Below are 10,841 nucleotides of genomic sequence, written 5' to 3' on the forward strand. Positions count from 1 at the left end.
AAGAAGAAAAAGAAGGAAAAAAAAAAAGCAGAGTCTCTGCAGGAGCAACCGTATATGCTACCACAAGTCAGGGTGACGACTCTCACAGCCCACTAAACTGCTAGCTTTTAGAGGAAATGGAATTGAACCGATTGACAGCCTGAGTTGGATCATGGGAACCGGGGACACAGGGAGCAAAACCAGCCCCTTGACCAGGGACTCGCTTCGCTGCAGGCAATGCACTGTGGGTATGCAAATAAGATGCTCCGGCCGTCTCCAGCGCTCAAAGGAGTCTTTTCTCCGAGCTGCCTCTGCTCCTTCCCCATCTGGGCGGAGATTGGGATGCAGCGAGGGTGGGGAAGCTGCTCTCCTGAGAAAGTCCCGCTGATGGCCAGGCACATGGAGGGCGGAGCCCGGACGAGAAGCCAGAGGGCACTTGGCCCACAGCTAAAATCTGGAGCAAAAGCACACACTTTGCAAAGGAACAGGAGCCGGGATCTCAGACATGAGATTCTATCTGCCGGCCGGGGTGCGACCCCGTGTTGTACTTGCTGCTTGGTCTGCCTCTCCTGCAAAGTAGCTGGCCTCAGATCCTTGGGGTTCGCTGAGCTGGAGCTCACCTTGATACACGGGAACATCTTAAAAATCATGGCCTCTCAGGGTTGGAAGGGACCTCAGGAGGACATCTAGTCCAACCCAATCCCCAACTAAATCATCCCAGCCAGGGCTTTGTCAAACCTGACCTTAAAAACCTCTAAGGAAGGAGATTTCACCACCTCCCTAGGGAACCTATTCCAATGCTTCACTACCCTCCTCATGAAAAAGGGTTTTCCTAATATCCAACCTAAACCTTCCCCACCGCAACTTGGGACCATTGCTCCTTGTTCCGTCATCTGGTACCACTGAGAACAGTCTAGATCCATCCTCTTTGGAACCCCCTTTCAGGTAGTTGAAAGCAGCGATCAATCCCCCCTCATTCTTCTCTTCTGCAGAATAAACAATCCCAGTTCCCTCAGCCTCTCCTCATAAGTCATGTCTTCCAGCCCCCTAATCATTTTTGTTGCCCTAGGCTGGACTCTTTTCAGTTTTTCCACATCCTTCTTGGAATGTGGGGCCAAAAACTGGACACGGTACTCCAGATGAGGCCTCACCAATGTCAAATAGAAGGGAACGATCACGTCCCTCCATCTGCTGGCAATGCCCCTACGTATGCAGTCCAAAATGCCGTTAGCCTTCTTGGCAACAAGGGCACACTGTCGACTCATATCCAGCTTTTCATCCACTGTAACCCCTAGGCCCTTTTCTGCAGAACTGCTGCCTAGCCATTCGGTCCCTAGTCTGGAGCAGTGCATGGGATTCTTCCGTCCTAAGTGTAGGACTGGGCACTTGTCCTTGCTGAACCTCATCAGGTTTCTTTCAGCCCAATCCTCTAATTTTTCTAGGTCCCTCTGTATCCTATCCCTACTCTCCAGCGTATCGACCGCTCCTCCCAGTTTAGTGTCATCTGCAAACTTGCTGAGAGTGCAGTCCAAGCCATCCTCCAGATCATTAATGAAGATGTTGAACACAACTGGCCTCAGGACCGACCCTTGGGGCACTCCGCTTGATATCGGCTGCCAATTAGACGTGGAGCCATTGATCACTACCCGCTGAACCCGACGACCTAGCCAGCTTTCTGTCCACTTTATAATCTATTCATCCAGCCCATACTTTTTGAACTTGCTGACAAGACTACTGTGGGAGATTGTATCAAAAGCTTTGGTAAAGTCAAGGAGTAACACCTCCATTGCTTTCCCCTCATCCGCAGAAGCAGTTATTTCCTCACAGAAGGCAATTAGGTTAGTCAGGCGTGACTTGCCCTTGCTGAATCCATGCTGACTGCTCCTGATCACTTGCCTCTCCTCTGAGTGCTTCAGAATTGATTCCTCGAGGACCTGCTCCATGATTTTTCCAGGGACTGAGGTGAGGCTGACTGGCCTGTAGTTCCCCTGATCCTCCTTCTTTCTTCCCTCTTTGAAAGATGGGCACTACATTATCCTTTTTCCAGTCATCTGGGACCTCCCCTGATCACCATGACTTTTCAAAGATGCTATGCTGCCCAGTACAGTAGTCTGGGAGCTGATTTTGTTCGTGAAGATGGGGGCAGGGGAAAGCATCAAGTACATTAGTTTTTTCCACATCCTCTGTCACTAGGTTGCCTCCCTCATTGAGGAAGGGGCCCACATTTTTCTTGACTTTCTTTTTGTTGGTAACATACCTGAAGAAACCCTTCTTGTTGTTACTCTTAACATCTCTTGCTAGCTGCAACTCCAAGCCTGAGTTGCCCTTCCTGATTTCACTCCTGCCTGCCTGAGAAATATTTTTATACTCCTCCCTGGTCATTTGTCCAATCTGCCTGGCTGGGGGGAGGATGTAAACAAGGTGAGAATGAACTCTACCCTGCCATCTGTTGGTGATCTGTTGTAAAGGCCTTTTGAGGCTGCTGTCATTTGCATGGTTCCACCCACCCCGGATTGCATGATGGGGGTGCTTGTCCAAAGGATCATTTCGGCTGCTGTGGGATCCTCAGTCTCTTTCTTATTGGGGCAGTGGTAATAAAGTGCAGTTATTCCGGTGATATGAATCAAGGACAGTAGAACGGAACTTAGCGGTTCATGATTTTGGATCTCACCCGAACCTATATATATCTCGTTAGGCAAGGGACATGGGTTCCAAAACAAAGTGAAATAAGAGACATTGAAAAGAAATATTTGCACTTAGTGCTATGGATTTTTAGTGGCATTTTTAAATACACATTTTATGTCCTTTGTGTCTCTCTAGTTTAAAAATAGAATGTTTTACATTTCTAACCCATGTTTAGAACTAGCCCTAGATAAAAAGTGGTTAGTGACTAAATGCAGTTTTCCAGTGTTTTTAAAGTAATAGGCTGTGATCTCTTTTTCACACTAGAAGTTGAAAACAACTCCATAGTTGGGGAAAAGGCTCCCCACCACTTAAACAGCAAAAAAATTTTGCAGATTGGATTCTGAGAGTTAAGCTGTGGGACACAGCTTTTGTGACACACTCTGAAACCAGATACTTAATAACAGGTCAATAGGTAGGTTTACACTAATTCTGGCCTCTGGGACCAGAGCTGGGGGTGGACCCCCACAACTTTCGTGGCACATGCACCACCTTTGCAAATCAACCTTTGCTACCTCACTCCATAACACCACAAACACAGCAGCTGCCTTTTACCTCTCAGGACCAAAACACACCCTGAAAGAGATCAAACGGCATAAGCTTAAGGCCAACGACTGCACCACTAACAACAACTCAAAGAGATTCAAAAACACCTCTGTCTTTACACACCAGGGACGGCAGGAACAAAACCAACACGGACCAACTGCCAAAAGCCAGCCAAACAAACATCTATTCCAGCCTCCCACAAGCCTTGGGCATTGGGAACCCTGACCCCTTAATGATGAGTACTTTTCAGGTGAGGGTGAAGCTCTCAGGCCTCAAATGCCAGCTACAGTTACTCTCTCCTTGATCCAAAACGAACAGCAAAATACACTGCATTACTCCTGCCCCAATAACAAAGAGACTGGGGATCCCACAGCAGCTGAAATGACCGTTTGGACAAGCACTCCCATCATGCAATCCGGGGTGGGTGGAACCATGCAAATGACAGCAGCCTCAAAAGGCCTTTACAACAGATCACCAACAGATGGCAGGGTAGAGTTCATAGTGACCCTGCTTAAACTAGATTGTGGAAAAGATTAAAAAACACTGAACGTTCAAACTCACCAAATGCGGGTCAATCCATCCTCATCGTCCTATCCGCTCGTTATACTCCACACCTGAACTTAGCCCTCACATGGACAACATACCCTCCTAACTCAGTGTCTGTACGTTAACCTTTGACCCCCAGTCGGGGCTATTGCACATTATGTATTCCTTATGCCACCCGATCTTAAACCGAACTTCGCACCTCCTGGGTAATCTGTACGTTGTTCCCTGATCACCAGAAACTTCTGCTCCTAAACGCTGTACCGTACCCTTTTTTTTTTCTTTGAATGTCATCTTAATAAAATGTTGACATTTGTTCGAGATCCCGGCTCCTCTTCCTTTGCAAGGCGTGTGCGTTTGCTCCGGGTTTTAGTCTGCTAAGACAGCGAGGGGGGCGGATTGAGCCAGAGGCGTTTGCCTGCTGCAGACACGGATCCAAGGCTGAACCTCGTCCCCCACCAGCTGAAGGCTTAACTGAGAACAGTTTAAGAAGTGCTCCCATCTCCGGCACTCAGCTACCCAGCTCCCAGTGGGATCCAAACCCCAAAGAGATCCCTTTTACCCTGCAGACGCTGTAAAATCCTGTGACCAGGGCAGCTGCCTAGCAGCCTGCGCATCCGCCTGCCAGCACGAGAGCGCGTAAGGCCCTAATCTGGATAGTGCCGGCTGGGTGGCAAGGTTGTGAAGAGCCAGCAGAGTAGCGCAGTGAATGCGTGCTGGGCCCATAACCCAGAGGTTAATGGATTGAAACCGTTCTCTGCTACGTGTGTGTTTGTTTCTTTTCCCTCTGGGCCTTCCAGCGAGGCGGTGACCAGCAGAGCGGCAAGAGGTGGCTGAGGCTGGTGGTCTGCCAGAGAGCTCCCTGGCTACCTGGGCTGAAGGCAAGAGGGAGGTCTGGGTGTGGCAAGGGCCTCCTGTCCCAGAATGAGGCTGCAGTGCTTCCTGGTCCCCTTTTCCCACCCACCCCGGCGGGCTGCGGGAGAACACGAGGGAGGCTCTCGGGGCGCTAGGCAGTGCTGTGTGGCTGTCAGGGGAAAGAGCTGAGGCTACCGACTCGACCTGCCATTGACTCGCGTGGCTCTGCGCGCCGTCAGCCGGGGCGGGCCTGGCTGCGCACGTGACTCAGGCTTGGGCAGCATGGCTGCTCTTTCCTGACGAGGCATGAGGCAGGCCAACAGCTTTGCACAGCCTACAGGGAAGTGGGAGGGAGGCGTCTTTGAGTAGGAGTGTCTCGTCCCCTTCTCCCTTGCCGCTTTGGCGGAGGCGGGAAGGGAGCAAAATGTTCCCGGCTGAAAGTTTTTGTGCTCGGCCTCGAGGATTAAGCCTGAGCCTCCGGCACGGCTGCTGGCATACGGGTTTCTGAATGGCATCCAGCATGGTCTTTGGGCCACCAGCTGAAAGCACTGAGGCCAAGAGGCAGCAAAAGGGGACTTTGGAGGCTCCCTGCAGGCCTCGGGGAAGCAAGGAAGTAGCACGGGCTCATCGCCGTCCCCGCGTGGGCTCGAACCACCATCCTTTCGGTTAACAGCCAAATGCGCTAACCCATTGCACCACAGAGACTCATAGATCAGAAGGGACCAATCTGATCATCTAGTCTGACCTCCTGCACAAGGCAGGCCACAGAACCCCACCCATCCAATTTTATAACAACCCCTATCCCAGGACCGAGTTATTGAAATCCTCAAAAATGGTTTGAAGACCTCAAGCTGCAGAGAAACCACCAGCAAGCGACCCGTGCCCCACGCTGCAGGGGAAGGTGAAAAACCTCCAGGGCACCTGCCAATCCGCCCTGGAGGAAAATTCCTTCCCGACCCCAAATATGGCGATCAGCTAAACCCTGAGCATGTGGGCAAGACTCACCAGCCAGCACCCAAGAAGGAATTCTCTGCAGCAACTCAGTACCCATCGCATCCAACATCTCCCCGCAGACCATTGAGCAGACCTGTCTAGTGGTAATTCAAGATCAATTGCCCAAATTAATGATCCTATCATAACATCCCCTCCATATACTTATCAAGCTTTGTCTTAAAGCCAGGAAAGTCTTTTGCCCCTACTACTTCCCTCGGAAGGCTATTCCAGAACTTCACTCCCCTAATGGTCAGAAACCTTCGTCTAATTTCAAGTCTAAACTTCCTAATATCCAGTTTATACCCATTCGTCCTCGTGTCTACATTAGCACTAAACTTAAATAATTCCTCTCCCTCCCTAACGTTAACCCCCTCGATATATTTATATAGAGCGAGCATATCCCCCCTCAGCCTTCTTTTGGCCAGGCTAAACAAGCCAAGCTCTTTGAGTCTCCTTTCATAAGGCAGTTTTTCCATTCCTCGGATCATCCTTGTAGCCCGTCTATGAACCTGTTCCAGTTTGAATTCATCCTTCTTGAACATGGGACACCAGAACTGCACACAGTATTCCAGATGGGGTCTCACCAACGCCTTATATAACGGTACTAACACCTCCTTATCCTTGCAGGAAGTACCCCGCCTGATGCATCCCAAAATCGCATTTGCTTTTTTAACAGCCGTATCACATTGGCGACTCATAGTCATCCTGCTATCAACCAGTACCCCAAGGTCCTTCTCCTCCTCCGTCGCTTCCAACTGATGCGCCCCCAACGTATATCCAAAATTCTTATTATTAATTCCTAAATGCATGACCTTGCACTTTTCACTGTTGTATTTCATCCTATTTCTATTACTCCAGTTTACAAGGTGGTTCAGATCTTCCTGAATAGTTTCCCTGTCCTTCTCCGTGTTAGCAATACCCCGCAGCTTCGTGTCATCCGCAAACTTTATTAGCACATTCCCGCTCTTTGTGCCAAGGTCAGTAATAAAAAGGTTAAATAAGATCGGTCCCAAAACCGATCCTTGAGGGACTCCACTGGTGACCTCCTTCCAGCTCGAGAGTTCACCTTTCAATACGACCCTCTGGAGTCTCCCCTTTAACCAGTTCCTTATCCACCTTACAACTTTCATATTCACTCCCATCTTTTCCAATTTAACTAACAGCTCCCTGTGTGGAACCGTGTCGAACGCCTTACTGAAATCTAGGTAAATTATATCTACCGCATTTCCTTTATCTAAGTAATCCGTCACCTTCTCAAAGAAGGAGATCAGATTGGTTTGGCACGATCTACCTTTAGTAAATCCGTGTTGCAATTCGTCACAATTACCATTGACCTCTATGTCCTTAACTACTTTCTCCCTTAAAATTTTTTCCAAGACCTTACATACTACAGACGTCAAGCTAACAGGCCTATAATTACCCGGATCACTCTTATTCCCTTTCTTAAAAATAGGAACTACATTAGCAATCCTCCAGTCATACGGCACAACCCCCGAGACATGGACGGGCAAGGCTGTATGGAGCACAAAAGTCGGGAATCAGCACAGGGTACGGTCTAGCATATGCATGCAGCTTTTAGAGAAGCAACAGCAAGGGACTGAATTGGTATGCAGTGAAAGTTCTGTGGGAAGGAACTGAAAAGAGCACGGGGGCTGCGGTACAGTGCTTGCGTACACTTTCTTTGGCCTGTTTTGCTGGAAGAATTAGCAGGGCAAAATTCCTAGTCAGAGGTCAGCAGGCGGGTTAATGCAAATTCTAGCCTCTGGGACCAGAGCTGTGGGTAGGCCCCCACAACTTTCAGGGCACATGCACCACCTCTGCAATCAACCTTTGCTACCTCACTCCATAACACCACAAACACAGCAGCTGCCTTTTACCTTTCAGAACCAAAACACACCCTGAAACAGATCAAACAACATAAGCTTAAGATCAACGACTGCACCACTAACAACAACTCAAAGAGATTCAAAAACACCTCTGTCTTTACACACCAGGGACAACAGGAACAAAACCACCACACACCAACTACTAAGACCCAAATATACATGCATTCCAGCATTCCACAAGCATTGGGAACCCTGACCCCTTCATGATGAGTACTTTTCAGGCAAGTGTGAAGCTCTCAGGCCTCAAATGCCAGCTACAGTTACTCTCTCCTTGATCCAAAACGAACAGCAAAATACACTACATTACTCCTGCCCCAATTACAAAGAGACTGGGGATCCCAAAGCAGCTGAAATGACCGTTTGGACAAGCACTCCCATCATGCAATCCGGGGTGGGTGGAACCATGCAAATGACAGCAGCCTCAAAAGGCCTTTACAACAGATCACCAGCAGATGGCAGGGTAGGGTTCATAGCGACCCTGCTTACATCCTCCCCCCAGTCAAAAATTGGTGGTCCTGATAAATCACATTCCCTATTATACCAACTCATTGGTATTGAATGCAAAGTTATGGCTAGCAAAAGTAGCCACCCATCTCTGCCTTGTTGCATCCAGCTTAGTCCTTGTTAACACATAAGTCAGTGGTTTGTTCTCTGTCCACACCTGAAACTGAGCACCACACAAGCAGTCTCGAAATTTCTCAGTGATGGTCCATTTCAAGACCAAAAACTGTTACTGGTGGATGGGATAGCGAGTTTCGCTATCAGACAGTCCTCAGCTGGCAAAGCCTACAGATTTACATTTCCTTCCACTTCCTGGTACGGGACTGCTCCCAGACCCTCCAAACTGGCATCAGCATGCAGGATAAACATTTGTTTGGTTTAACAAGGACTAGGACTTGCACATGAATCAGGCAAATAATTATTTCCCATAAAGCCCTGTCACTTCTGTTATCTCGTCATGTCCCAAATGGAGAAGAGAGGAGCACCTCCCGTGTCCCAGGCCAGGAACACCAGATTGGATGGGGGGAGGTGTTCATGACTCAGTCCAGGTTTGCTAGTGCTGCAAAGGAGAAGATTTCCTTCCTCAGTCCAGGTCAACTGGAATTGTTGTTGTAGTGGGAGAGAGATGTCTCTCATCTTTTTCTTAGATGCTTTGGTGAGAGGGGATAGGCAGAGGTTTTTTTTTCCCCTTTGCAGCTCACATCGCATATTTCTTCTCTGGTTTTTGCTCTAGCTTGATTTCTCTCTTGCATCTCAGTTTTCTCTTTCTTGGCCTCATTCCAGACCATTCACAGCCCAATTCTCTATCCTAACCCTGAGTCCTCTACTGCACTCTGAATGTCTCATTCTAACCCCACCTCAGAGTCAGCACCTCTAGAACCAGTGCCTTCATCCCTCTGCACTCCAACTCTCTGTCCCATGTAGCCTGATGTAGGGTGTACTAATAATATTAATTTGGATAATTTGATGAAAATTTAATTGATTAGCTTACATGTTATTTAATTTAATTGACTTACAAAGTTACATTTGCATTACTGTTATTCAAAAGATACATATGGCATTATATGCAACAAAGATTTGGTTAATATACTCACAGCCTTCCTTGATAACCTGGTGGTAAGAGACACAGGACCAGCCTTGCAGTTCAGGTTTCTCAATTCTTAAATGAAAGATGCAGTGCTTAGAAAATGCTAGTGTTACTTAGGGTTTACTTGAATATGTTAAACTTAAAATCAAAACCTAATAAACAAAGACTAAAAATGTAGGGAAACCGAACTTAGCCTAGTTCCCTTGAAACTTAAAATTTAAGAAAAAGTACAGCCTACTGATAGTACATAGAGAGAGAGTGAAGGAATTAAGTCACAATGATAGAGCAAAGTACTCTAGCAAGGTGGCTTACCTCTTTTATAGGGCACAAGGGCCGGAAATCCTTCCTCCTATGCCCAAATTTCATTCCTCACCCACAAAAAATTAGGGTACATTTACTTCATAGGCTAGTATGTTTGTGCTTGCTGATGACATGTACATATGCACATAAGTTACCTTGTAGTGTACCTGTTAAATCTGTGGGTACAACTCTGAATAAAACCCTATGCCATTCTCCATTGTCGATTGGTCTAAGTAAAGGTCTTGGACAGGCATGGGTACTTATCTTTTTAAGTAACATGATAAAGGTCGATTTTCCTCTCTGAGTAAAAGGTCACAATATACATATGCTAACTTTGCCTTAGCTTAACATACAGGATATGGCCTGTAGGTTCTTGTAAGTCATGTGTCTCAGTCCCCTAATCATTCTTATTGCCCTCTTGTGGACTCTCTCCAGTTTGTCCAGTTTGCACTTCTCATGTGGGTCCCAACCCCAAAAGTACTCACATTTTACCCCATTGGCTCCAAAATGCCATCTTTTAATATGTAAATAGGGTGCTGCCATGGTCAAGTCACTCCCGAGCTCTCCAGTGGAGCCTGCTGGCGGAGAACAAGGTGAATATTAGCCAGGATGTCACTCAGTCAAATCCCTGTGCTCCCCGCAGGTGGTATCGGAAAGCTCCAAGATGGCTCATTTCCCTTTCTCTCATCAGCTTCAGGCCCCAGGGTTACAAATGCACAAACCAGTTGGGATTCTCCCCTGGCCTCAGGGTGTGGGGCTGCTCTGAGGGGATGGACTTGCACACTTGGGATATTAGTGCAAAGACACAATTTCAATTTCTCTTAGAGAAATTGGAGGGCAATTTATATTTGGTAAAAATCTTATTTAGTGAAAGGAAAGCTGCAGTGACAGCCTGGCTACTGGGGTGCAAAACACCTTCCTCCTGGGAGACACAAGAAGTTAGAAATAGAAATTTACATGGTTTGTTCCAGTGTTGGTACAGGTTTAATTTTGCTTCTGTGTAGGTTTGTTTCAGGCTGTGACCATTTTGGTTTATTGGGTTGTTTTAGTTTTTTTAGTTGGAATGGAGCTTTTAATTGACATTTGCTGGATTGAAATGGCTGACTTGCAACACTAGTTTTGACATAGTTCTGCATATTTTATTACGATTTGACCAGTATTCAAGGATTCAATTCCTTTATAGGAGGTTTTAGTGGTCATGCTTATTTATTTGATGTTATTTTATCATTCTGCTGTAGCAGACTTTTTTGATAAAATGTTGAAATTATTAATTTACAGCATTTGTTAGTTTTTATTTTTACAAACAAAGTTTTTCTTAATGTTTGGGTTTTAAATTAAGCCTTGTTTTTGGTTTCAATTTTTCATTTAGGTTTTGGTTACTGATGGGATCTTTAAGAGAACTTTGGATTCAGTACTAAAATTTGGACAGATTTAGAATATTTAAAGTAAACCCTGTTTACTATTTTATT

General features: G+C 46.8%; 1 non-coding gene across 1 annotated transcript; it reads right to left on the bottom strand.

Moving 5' to 3' along the window:
• Positions 1 to 5,236: 5,236 nt before the first annotated feature.
• Positions 5,237 to 5,310, bottom strand: TRNAN-GUU (transfer RNA asparagine (anticodon GUU)). Its single transcript has one exon. It is a non-coding gene; the product is annotated as a tRNA-Asn (tRNA).
• Positions 5,311 to 10,841: the final 5,531 nt, after the last annotated feature.

This window comes from Gopherus flavomarginatus (genome assembly GCF_025201925.1).
Source record: "Gopherus flavomarginatus isolate rGopFla2 chromosome 13 unlocalized genomic scaffold, rGopFla2.mat.asm SUPER_13_unloc_3, whole genome shotgun sequence".
NCBI lineage: Eukaryota > Metazoa > Chordata > Testudines > Testudinidae > Gopherus > Gopherus flavomarginatus.